Below are 13,019 nucleotides of genomic sequence, written 5' to 3'. Positions count from 1 at the left end.
CTGGGATTGTGAGCTCTTTAGGGCAGGGACTGTGTTTTTAGTCTGTGTCTCTACAGCACCTAGCGCTGTGGGGTCCTGGTCCCTGACTGGGGCTGCTGGTCACTATAACACAAATAACAGGTAACAGGCAGACGATGGGTTTCCTCTGTTATCGCAACTCCCTGGGACTGCGATTCCTAACAGTGATCTAGAGGCAATTAGATCTATACCCCATCCCTACTCTCAGACACCTTCCAACTGCCCCTCCCACCCCTCAAGGGTAAAATGACCTATGGGTGGCAAAATTAGACACGAGTTTGCATTGTGATACAGCAGCAATTTAATGACCAGTGTGATCGGTGCTGTATAATATAACCTGCAGTGTGTGTCTATAGTCCCCTCTCGTGGCCGGCTCTTGTAAGAGGTTTATAAGTCTGCTATGGTGTCCAGCCCTGTAGCTCAACTGCTCCAAGTTCACCTGTTTAGAGGTAAAGGTGCTGGGTTCAAATTCTGAGGCTGGCCTGAGAAACATAGAAGCATCACCACAAAGATCAGGGAGTTAATGGTCTCTGTACAGCTCGAGGGAGATCTAGGGCACAGGAGCAGGCAAACGGCAGAGTGGTTTGGCATGGGAGTCCTCCGGGTGAAGGAAAGGAGACTGTGATCCTTGGGGTGCTTTGTCTGTTAGCTTGCTTGCGTGCTTGAAGATTATAGTGTGGTCTGTTTCAGGGACTGTGTGTTGAGTCAACCAGCCGGCTAGGCTAGGCTGAGATCCTAACAACCCCTTGGTTCATGACCCCTTTAGGATTCCTTGACAAGGCAATGGGGCTAACTCTGGGAGAACAGGGGTTTAAAAAGCCAGCTCCTAAGTAAACAAGGGAGTTTTGAGAAGGAATATGAGAGGCGTTCCTTCCGGGTCCGGTTTGAGCAGAGAGCACACCGTGACAGTGAGCGAGCACAAGCTGGAGGGAGCTACTCAGGTAAGAAGAGGTTAGCAGCCGGGAGAGGAGGCCAACAGACTATAAGCTAACTACCAGAAGGGTGTTAGCAGAGCCTCCTCAAAAATAAATGGGGGTGGGAGTAGGAAGAGAAGGAGAAACCCAACCCACCTAACAAACATATGCTAAACTTCAACCAATAATGTTCTCTCCTAAAAAAACCACAGCCCTGCAAGAGTAAAAATAATGCAGCCAGAAGTCCAGCCACAGAACAGTTTCTTGTATGGAATGCAGCACGGGCTGGTGATGTATGTGTGCGCACGGGACAAGCAGCTCATAGCCCACAGAGACACAGGCCGGCCTCTTGAGATCCACGGGGCTGAACTGGCTGCGCTAAGGGAGACAAAGAGAGACACCCAGAGGAGACTTTCAGGGACACAATAGAGTGGCCCCACCACTAGTCTGACAGCTTCTGTTTTGTTATAGAGAATGAAAGTCTCAGGGATGGAGAACATCAAGCTGGACCAGAGGGAAACAATTCCATAGTGGGGACCCTCTTCCAGATGAAGTTGTGGTATCCCCTTGCACTGAGGGTACCCCTCCGGGGAAGCGACCCCAGTTAGTAGGAAGATCCAGGTAATCCTAATGGGAGATTTGATAGATAGTTGAGTTTATGATGGCCAGGAGAACCACGTGGTAAATTGTCTGCTGGGTGCAAAAGTTGCTGACCACATGAGACACCAGTGATGGGGAAGGTGGCACATGTAGGTACCAGTGATATAGAGAATGGTAGGACAGAGGTCCTAGAGGCCAATTTAGGCCTCTAGATAAAAGATTTAAGTCAAGGACTTCCACAGTGGCATTCTCTGAAATGCTTCTAGGGTTTATTAGTGGCATTATATTTTCTGTCTTATTATCTGTCTCTTTCCTAATGGTTCCTAACATTGTTCGCTTTTTTGACTAAGATGGGTGAATTAGAGTGCCCGGCATTAAATGAGGATATTGATATAATAGGCATCATGGAAACTTAATGGAAAGGGGATAATCAATGGGACACGGTAAGACCAGGGTACAAAATACACAGGAATGACAGAGGAGGTCATGCCAGTGGGAGAGTGGCACTATATGTGAAAGAAAGCATAGAGTCAAAGAAAGTGCAAATCTTGAATAAATTAAGCCGTGTCACAGAATCTCTATAGATAGAAACTCCCTCCTTGAGCAGTAAGAGTATAACAGTAGGGATATACTACTCACCACCTGCCAGGATGTTGATGGTGATTGTGAAATGCTCAGGTTGATTAGAGAGGCTATAAAGGCAGAAAACACAATAATAATGGGGGATTTCCTCATGTTGACTGGGCATATGTCACCCCACAGGTGTGAATCCAGATCTCATACCACCCCGAGTCTTCCCTGCTCCCAGCAGTTTGCCCTGCTGTCAGTGGCATACTATCTCACAGCTATTTACCTAGTTGTACTAATGGCTCTCTGAACCCAGCAGTTTTTCAGCCATCGCACTGTTTAGCCATGCCTCAGTTTCCCTGTTGTCAGTGGTGTTCCGGCCCACAGCTTTCCTGGCTGTGCCAGAGTCTCACCACACTCTGCAGTCTTCCCTGCTCTCAGAAAAGGACTGGCCCAGAGCTGTATTAGTGACTCACCGCTCCCAGCAGATTTTGGCCCACAGCATCTCTTAGCTGCGCCACACACGCACTCTGCACTGACTCAGTTTCCCCAGCGAGGGTTCGCTGAGTCTGGCCATGGCAGGCTTGTACCTGAGCACCCTCGGGTTATATCAATACAGAAAATAATAAACACCAAGAAAAAACACTTCCCACTTTCCGAATCTCAGAACAACCTTTAGGGCCCACAATGATCCCGGCTACGGGCAAAGCAATGGGGTCCGGCATTCCCACATCTGATTGCTGGCTAGCCCCTGATCCAGCACATCCCTAGGCCCTCCTCCTCCTGGGTCCCGTGGGCCTGCTTTGACCCTCTTCTACTGTTCGAGCTGCCTACATTTGTCCTGGTCAACAAGTTTCTATTGCTCCAGGTCAGCCGGCTCACTCTGACACCTGGCCTCCCATCTCTCCTCCCATAGCAGCCTCTGGCTAAACAGGACCTCTGCGTTCTCCATCTTTGTTAGCAGGAGGTTCCATCTTCCATAGATACAAAGTGCTGGCTTCTTTGTTCTCCCAGCTGATGGATCCCAGAATGGCTCTTTGCTTCTGTTCAAGTTTCCCAAACCTCACTGTTTTATCCCTCGAGTCAGGATGACCGTCCTGTTGCCTTCCCATCCCCCTGCTGCTTTAATGGTGTGACCACTGTTTTGATTCCACAACGCTTAATTTACATTGGAGACAGATAGGTAGCTGCCTTCCCTCCTGTTTGGGAGAAAACCTGTGTATCCCTTCGTTTGGGCACCAACTTGAAAGCCTAATATCCGTATGTATCCATAATTTATCACATGAGTGTTAATACAGACATTTCACTGTCATATTAATCACCAGCGTGTCACCAGCTTTCATAAAAGACTTTCCTCAATACATTTTTCGTGATTTTACGGGCCGGAACACCACTGTGGGCCGGAACACCACTGACAACAGGGAAACTGAGGCATGGCTAAACAGTGCGATGGCTGAAAAACTGCTGGGTTCAGAGAGCCATTAGTACAACTAGGTAAATAGCTGTGAGATAGTATGCCACTGACAGCAGGGCAAACTGCTGGGAGCAGGGAAGACTCGGGGTGGTATGAGATCTGGATTCACACCTGTGGGGTGACATATGCCCAGTCAACATGAGGAAATCCCCCATTATTATTGTGTTTTCTGCCTTTATAGCCTCTCTAATCAACCTGAGTATTAGTGTATATGACTCAATTGCTTATTCTTTGGGGATCAGACCCCTAATTGTCCCCCTGGGGTGCTTGGACCCTGATTGTCACAAAGATCCCTCAGCAAACACTCTTAAGCAAACTAAACAGACACGAGATAAGAGGGAAGGTCCTGCGGATAAGTAACTGGTTAAAAGATGGGACACAAAGGGAAGGAATAAATGGTCAGTTTTGACTGTGGAGAGAGGGAAATAGTGGGCCAGGGAGCTGTACTGGGACCTGTGGTCTTCAGCATATTCATAAATGATCTGGAAAAAGGGGATGAACAGTGAAGTGGCAAAATTTGCAGACAGCACAAAATTACTCAAGCTAGGTAAGTCCAAAGCTGACTGAAGTGTTACAAAGGGATCTCACTGACTGGGCAAGGAAACAGCAGATTAAATTCAACCTTGGTAAGTGAAAAGTAATGCACATTGGAAAATGAAATCCCAACTATATATAAAATGATGGGATCTAAATTAGCTGTGACCTCTTAAGAAAGAGATCTTGGTATCATCATGGATAGTTGTCTGAAAAAATCTGCTTAATGTATAGCCTCAGTCAAAACAGCGAACAGACTGTTAGGATCCACTAGGAAAGGCATAGAAAATAAGATAGAAAATGTCATGAAGCCACAATATAAATGGTAGAGGTTTCTAAAATCATAACTAGTGTGGAGAGAGTGAATAGGGAAGTGGCATTCACCCCATCACGTAACACAAGAACTAAGGATCAGCTGATGAAATTATTAGGCAGAAGGTTTAAACCAAAACAAGGAAGTACTTCTTCATACAGCCAACCTGTGGAACTCATTGCCGGGGGACGTTGTGAAGGCCAAACGTATAAATGAGTTCAGAAAAGAATGAGCTAAGTTCCTGGAGGACAGTTCCAGCAATGGCTATTAGCCAAAATGGTCAGGGACCCAGCCTCATGCTCTGGGTGTCCCTAGAGCTCCGACTGCCAGAAGCTGGGGCTGGATGACAGGAGAGGCATCACTCAAAAATGCCCTGTTCTGTTCATTCCCTCTGAAGCATCTGGCACCAGCCACTGTTGGAAGACAGGATTCTGGGCTAGATGGACCACTGGGCTGATCCAGTATGGCCATTCTTGTGTCATTATGGTCCCCCTACCCTTGTGATTCTAAATATATTTCAATGGGCTTATTTATGGGAAGGGTTAAAGAGAGAGAGGAGTTTTTTTAGGTGGCATGACAGAGTTAAATTAACTAGGTCTCTGAGTTGCTAAGGTAATACAAATAAATAAATAATAGGTCTGTCAAGCAATTAAAATTTGATATCGTGATTAATGGCACTGTTAATAATAAAATACCATTTATTTAAATATTTGTGGATGTTTTCTACATTTTCTAATATATTGATTTCAGTTACAACACAGAATACAAAGTGTGCAGTGCTCACTTTATATTTATTTTTGATTACAACTATTTGCACTGTAAAAAAACAACAGAAATAGTATTTTTCAATTCACCTAATACAAGTGCTGTAGTGCAATCTGTTTACCATGAAAGCTGAACTTACAAATGTAGAATTATGTACAAAAAACCTGCATTCAAAAATAAATCCATGTAAGATTAAAGAGCCTGCAAGTCCTACTTCTTGTTAGGCCAATTGCTCAGACAAACAAGTTTGTTTACACTTGCAGGAGATAATACTACCCAGTTCTTGCTTGCAATGTCACCTGACAGTGAGAACAGGCGTTCTCATAGCACTGCTGTAGCTGGAATCACAAGATATTTACGTGCCAGATGCACTAAAGATTCATATGTCCCTTCATGGCTCAACCACCATTCCAGGGGACATGCGTCCATGCTGATGACGTGCTCTGCTTGATAAGAATCCAAAGCAGAGCAGACCGACACATGTTCATTTTCATCATCTGAGTCAGATGCCACCACCAGAAGGTTGATTTTCTTTTTTGGTGGTTCAGGTTCTGTAGTTTCCACACTGGAGTGTTGCTCTATTAAGACTTCTGAAAGCGTGCTCCTGTAATAACCTTAGTCCCAGATTTGGACCTTAGCGTCCAAAATATGGGGGTTAGCATGAAAACCTCCAAGCTTAGTTACCAGCTTGGATCTGGTACCTGCTGCCACCACCCAAAAATTAGAGTGTTTTGGGGCACTCTGGTCCCCCTGAAAAACCTTTCCTGGGGACCCCAAGACCCAAATCCCTTGAGTCTCACAACAAAGGGAAATAATCCTTTTTCCCTTCCCCCCTCCAGGTGCTCCTGGAGAGATACACAGACACAAGCTCTGTGAATCCAAACAGAGTGAATCTCCCTCTCTGTTCCCAATCCTGGAAACAAAAAGTACTTTCCTCTTCCCCCAGAGGGAATGCAAAGTCAGGCTAGCAATCCAACACACAAATCTCCCCTTGATTTCTTCCTCCCACCAATTCCCTGGTGAGTACAGACTCAATTTCCCTGAAGTAAAGAAAAACTCCAACAGGTCTTAAAAGAAAGCTTTATATAAAAAGAAAGAAAAATAAGTACAAATGTTCTCTCTGTATTAGATGGTACAACACAGGGCAATTTCTTAAAAGAATATTGAATAAACAGCCTTATTCAAAAAGAATACAAATCAAAGCACTCCAGCACTTATATTCATGCAAATACCAAAGAAAAGAAACCATAGAACTTACTATCTGATCTCTTTGTCCTTACACTTAGAAACAGAAGACTAGAAAGTAGAACTACTTCTCCAAAGCTCAGAGCAAGCAGGCAGCCAGAAAACAAAGACCTTAGACACTCAAATCCCTCCACCCAAAGTTGAAAAAATCCGGTTTCCTGATTGGTCCTCTGGTCAGGTGCTTCAGGTGAAAGAGACATTAACCCTTAGCTATCTGTTTATGACACGCCCCCCAAATTGCAGACAGTGGGGAAGCTCACTGGCGGCGATTTCCTTCTAGAACTTGAAAATAAACAGATTAATACAACACATACACCTTTACATATACTCCTAAGTATATAACTAACAGACTTCTACATTTTAAGAACACTTTTTAACTACTGAATTCTGGGAAACTCTCACGGGAGAGTGCATCAGCTACTTTGTTAGAAGCTCCTGTGATGTGTTGAATTTCAAAATCAAAATCTTGGAGAGCCAAACTCCAACGAAGAAGTTTCTTGTTGTTCCCCTTGGCAGTATGAAGCCACTTTAGTGCAGCATGGTCAGTTTGTAGTTGGAACCGCCGTCCCCAAACATATGGGCGTAGCTTTTCCAGGGCGTACACAATGGCATAGCATTCCTTTTCACTGACTGACCAGTGACTTTCCCTCTCAGACAGTTTCTTGCTGAGAAACACGACAGGATGGAAGTTGTGATCTGTTGCTTCCTGCATGAGCACTGCTCCTATACCACGCTCAGATGCATCTGTGGTTACTAGGAATGGCTTGTCAAAATCCGGGGCCCTGAGCACAGGGTCAGACATGAGCGTTGCCTTAAGTTGGGTAAAGGCCTTTTGACACTCATCAGTCCACTTAACTGCATTTGGCTGGGTCTTTTTGGTCAGGTCGGTCAGTGGGGCAGCGATTTGGCTGTAGTGTGGTACAAATCGCCTGTAGTATCCGGCCAAGCCTAAGAAGGATTGGACCTGCTTCTTTGACTTTGGGACAGGCCACTTTTGGATAGCATCCACCTTGGCCTGTAGGGGGTTTATGGTTCCTCGACCCACCTGGTGCCCCAGGTAAGTCACTCTGTTTTGGCCTATTTGACACTTTTTGGCCTTAACAGTTAGTCCTGCCTGCCTGATGCGCTCAAAGACCTTTTCCAGGTGTAGTAGGTGTTCGGGCCAGGAGTCTGAAAAAATGGCCACATCATCGAGGTAGGCAACTGCAAATTCTCCCAGTCCAGCTAGTAGACCATCTACCAGCCTCTGGAAGGTTGCGGGTGCATTTCGAAGGCCGAAAGGAAGGACATTGAATTCATACACCCCCGCATGGGTGACGAATGCTGACCTCTCCTTGGCAGGTTCATCTAGCGGTACTTGCCAGTACCCCTTGGTTAAGTCTATTGTAGAGATGAACTGGGCACGTCCCAACTTCTCCAATAGCTCATCGGTACGTGGCATTGGATAGTTGTCCGGACGAGTTACAGCATTTAGCTTACGGTAGTCCACGCAAAAGCGTATTTCCCCATCTGGTTTGGGTACCAGAACCACTGGAGATGCCCATGCACTGGTAGATGAGCGGATTATACCCATCTGTAGCATGTTTTGGATCTCCCGTTCTATAGCAGCTTGGGCATGAGGAGACACCCGGTAGGGTGGGGTTCTGATTGGGTGAGCATTACCTGTATCAATGGAGTGGTATGCCCGTTCAGTCCATCCTGGGGTGGCTGAGAACAATGGGGCGAAGCTAGTGCACAGCTCCTTGATTTGTTGCCGCTGCAGACGTTCCAGGGTGGTTGAGAGGTTCACCTCTTCCACGCCACCGTCTTTTTTCCCGTCGTAGTAGACACCGTCAGGCCACTCAGCATCATCTCCCTGGACTGTAAACTGACAAACCTGTAAGTCTCTGGAATAGAAAGGCTTGAGAGAATTAACATGGTACACTTTAGGCTTTAGTGAGGAATTGGGAAATGCTATGAGGTAGTTTACAGCTCCCAGGCGCTCTTGGACCGTGAATGGCCCTTCCCATGATGCTTCCATCTTATGGGCCTGTTGCGCCTTCAAGACCATAACCTGGTCTCCTACCTTGAAGGACCGATCTCTGGCATGTCTGTCATACCAGGCCTTTTGCTCTTCCTGAGCATCCTTTAGATTGTCTCTAGCAAGGGCTAAAGAGTGTCGGAGGGTGCTTTGTAGGTTGCTTACAAAGTCCAGAATGTTAGTTCCTGGAGAAGGCGTAAACCCCTCCCATTGCTGCTTTACCAACTGTAATGGCCCCTTAACCTCGTGACCATACACAAGTTCAAATGGTGAAAACCCTAAACTGGGATGTGGTACAGCCCTGTAGGCAAACAGCAACTGCTGCAACACTAGGTCCCAATTATTGGAGAATTCGTTGATGAATTTTCGTATCATGGCCCCCAAAGTTCCATTGAACCTTTCCACCAGGCCATTGGTTTGATGGTGGTACGGGGTGGCAACCAAGTGATTCACCCCATGAGTTTCCCACAGTTTTTCCATGGTCCCTGCCAGGAAATTAGACCCTGAATCTGTAAGGATGTCAGAGGGCCAACCTACCCTGGCAAAGATGTCTGTTAGGGCCAGGCACACAGTGTTAGCCCTGGTGTTGCCTAGAGCTACTGCTTCTGGCCATCGGGTAGCAAAGTCCACTAAAGTCAGTACGTACTGCTTTCCTCTGGGCGTCTTTTTTGGGAAAGGGCCCAGAATATCCACAGCTACTCGCTGAAATGGGACCTCAATTATGGGGAGTGGCTGGAGAGGGGCCTTGACCTGGTCTTGAGGCTTACCCACTCTTTGGCATACCTCACAAGACCGGACATACTTGGCAACGTCCTTGCCCATCCCCTCCCAGTGGAAGGACTTCCCCAACCGGTCCTTGGTTCTGTTCACCCCAGCATGGCCACTGGGATGATCATGGGCTAAGCTTAAGAGCTTCTCCCGGTACTTAGTTGGAACCACCAACTGTTTTTGCGGCTGCCATTCTTCCCGGTGTCCACCAGAAAGAATTTCCTTGTATAAAAGTCCTTGGTCTATAACAAACCGGGATCGATTAGAAGAGCTGAGAGGCGGTGGGGTGCTCCGTGCCGCCGCCCAAGCTTTCTGAAGGCTGTCATCTGCTTCCTGCTCAGTCTGGAACTGTTCCCTTGAGGCTGGGGTCACCAGTTCTTCCTCAGACTGTGGACTTGGGCTTGGTCCCTCTGGAAGCGATGTAGGTGATGGGGTTGTTTCCGTTGCTGGTGAACCGCTCTCCGCTGGTGCACCTGAGGGTATTTCAGGCTCTGGCTGAGCCTTTTGGGTATGGCTGTCTGTTGCTTCTGCCAGTTTTGGCTCGCTGGCGCCCTCTGGCGTTGAGTTTGAAGATGTAGTTGCACTTGCTGGTGCTGGTTGCTGTTCCAGTTCCGGGCCTGGGACTGGAGATGCTGTGGCTGTTTCAGTGGTAGGCATGGAATCCAGGTCCACTACCTCTGTCTGGGTCTCTGGTAACACAGACGGGGCCTCTGTGGACGGCTCAGGAACAGGAATGGGTCTGGAAGCTTGCCTGGTTTGGCTACGTGTAACCATTCCCACTCTCTTGGCCCGCCTCACCTGGTTGGCCAAGTCTTCCCCCAGTAGCATGGGGATAGGATAATTGTCATAGACTGCAAAAGTCCACATTCCTGACCAGCCTTTGTACTGGACAGGCAGTTGAGCTGTAGGCAAGTCTACAGCTTGTGACATGAAGGGGTAAATTGTAACTTTGGCCTTTGGGTTGATGAATTTGAGGTCAACGAAGGATTGGTGGATAGCTGACACTTGTGCCCCCGTGTCTCTCCACGCAGTAACCTTCTTTCCGCCCACTCTCAAATTTTCCCTTCGCTCCAAGGGTATTTGAGAGGCATCCGGGCCTGGGGATCTTTGGTGTGATGGTGGTGTAATGAATTGCACTCGCATGGTGTTCTTGGGACACTTGGGCTTGATATGTCCCAGTTCATTACACTTAAAGCATCTTCCATCTGATGGGTCACTGGGCCGAGGTGAGTTACTGGAGACTGGTGAGGTTGAAGGGTAGGGTATCTGTGGCTTTACTTGGGTGGTATGTGGGGTCTTTGGCTGTCCTCGGTTGTAGGGTTTATGGTCTGTGTGCCCCCTGGGGTAATCGTTCCCCTTGACAGTAGCTTTCTTGCTTTCTGCCAGTTCCATCCATTTGGCTCCAATCTCCCCCGCCTCAGCGATATTCTTGGGGTTTCCATCTTGTATGTACCGCGTGATGTCTTCAGGAACACCATCCAAGAACTGCTCCATTTGTATGAGGAGGTTCAGTTCTTCCAAGGTTTGAATGTTGTTTCCTGTTAGCCAGGCCTCATAGTTTTTTGCAATGTAGTAGGCGTGTTTGGGAAATGACTCCTCTGGTTTCCACTCTTGGTTTCTGAAACGCCGACGGGCATGATCTGGGGTTATCCCCATCCTGTATCTGGCCTTGGTTTGAAAAAGTTTATAGTCATTCATTTGGTGCTTAGGCATTTCAGCTGCCACCTCTGCTAAAGGTCCACTGAGCTGTGACCTCAATTCTACCATGTACTGGTCTTCGGGAATGCTGTACCCAAGACAGGCTCTTTCAAAATTTTCCAAGAAGGCCTCGGTGTCATCACCTGCCTTGTAGGTGGGAAATTTCCTGTGCTGTGGAGCAATACTTGGCGCCGGGTTGTTAGGGTTGGCTGGCACATGCAGCCCAGCTTTTACCAACTCCAGTTCATGTTTTCTCTGTTTTTCCTTCTCTTCATTCTCTTTTTGTTGTTTTTCCATTTCTTTTTGTTGTTTTTCCATTTCTTTTTGGTGTTTTTCCATTTCTTTTTGGTGTTTTTTCCATTTCTCGGTGGTGGGCCAACTCTTCTTCTGCTTGTTTCCTTCGGTAGGCTATCTCTTCTTCTTCTAGTTTTCTTTTGTGTGCTGCCTCTTGGGCTGCCTGTTCTCTTTGGAAGGCTGCCTCTTTGATCTGTTCTTCTCTTTCTTTCATCTCCATCTCTTTTTGTTTTATTTCCAGTTGTCGCCTGTGTTCAGCTTCTTTGATTTGCTCTTCGGCGTCAATTTTTGCCTTAGAAGTCATGGTTCCTGTTTTCTTGTGTTGGGGTGCCCTCCGGTGTTTATCTTCTGAACTGCAGGTTCTCTGTTGCCTCCTGAAGTCTGCCTAGCAACAGTGCCTTTAGCTAATTTTCCTTTTCTCTCTCTAGCTAATGTTCAATGAAGGGAAACCAGAAAAACCACTTTATTTGCATGCCTATAAGTGCTGGTACTTGGCTCCTAATGGGAGGGCTATTGCATGACAAAAGACCCTTAACATGCAAGCCACAAACTGCGAGAGAGAGCAGAAAAAAAAAATTCTCTCTGGTTCCCTTTTAAAACCAACTGTTTCTCTCTGCTAAAAAGCCCTTAGCAGAGAAAAGAAAAATATAATATTCCTACTGGCTTCTGGATTCTAGTCCCACCAGCTGCACACCATGTAATAACCTTAGTCCCAGATTTGGACCTTAGCGTCCAAAATATGGGGGTTAGCATGAAAACCTCCAAGCTTAGTTACCAGCTTGGATCTGGTACCTGCTGCCACCACCCAAAAATTAGAGTGTTTTGGGGCACTCTGGTCCCCCTGAAAAACCTTTCCTGGGGACCCCAAGACCCAAATCCCTTGAGTCTCACAACAAAGGGAAATAATCCTTTTTCCCTTCCCCCCTCCAGGTGCTCCTGGAGAGATACACAGACACAAGCTCTGTGAATCCAAACAGAGTGAATCTCCCTCTCTGTTCCCAATCCTGGAAACAAAAAAGTACTTTCCTCTTCCCCCAGAGGGAATGCAAAGTCAGGCTAGCAATCCAACACACAAATCTCCCCTTGATTTCTTCCTCCCACCAATTCCCTGGTGAGTACAGACTCAATTTCCCTGAAGTAAAGAAAAACTCCAACAGGTCTTAAAAGAAAGCTTTATATAAAAAGAAAGAAAAATAAGTACAAATGTTCTCTCTGTATTAGATGGTACAACACAGGGGAATTTCTTAAAAGAATATTGAATAAACAGCCTTATTCAAAAAGAATACAAATCAAAGCACTCCAGCACTTATATTCATGCAAATACCAAAGAAAAGAAACCATAGAACTTACTATCTGATCTCTTTGTCCTTACACTTAGAAACAGAAGACTAGAAAGTAGAACTACTTCTCCAAAGCTCAGAGCAAGCAGGCAGCCAGAAAACAAAGACCTTAGACACTCAAATCCCTCCACCCAAAGTTGAAAAAATCCGGTTTCCTGATTGGTCCTCTGGTCAGGTGCTTCAGGTGAAAGAGACATTAACCCTTAGCTATCTGTTTATGACAGCTCCGCACCTCATCCCTCTCAGATTTTGGAAGGCACTTCACATTCTTAAATCTTGGGCCGAGTGCTGTAGCTATCTTTAGAAATCTCACATTGGTACCTTCTTTGCGTTTTGTGAAATCTGCAGTGACAGTGTTTTTAAAATGAACAACATGTGCTGGGTCATCATCCGAGACTGCTATAATATGAAATAGATGGCAGAATGTGGGTAAAACAGAGCAGGAGACATACAATTCTCACCCAATTTG

Source organism: Gopherus flavomarginatus, chromosome 16 (genome assembly GCF_025201925.1).
Source record: "Gopherus flavomarginatus isolate rGopFla2 chromosome 16, rGopFla2.mat.asm, whole genome shotgun sequence".
Taxonomy (NCBI): domain Eukaryota; kingdom Metazoa; phylum Chordata; order Testudines; family Testudinidae; genus Gopherus; species Gopherus flavomarginatus.
The sequence above is the reverse complement of the archived record's forward strand: the minus strand, read 5'-3'. Positions refer to the sequence as shown.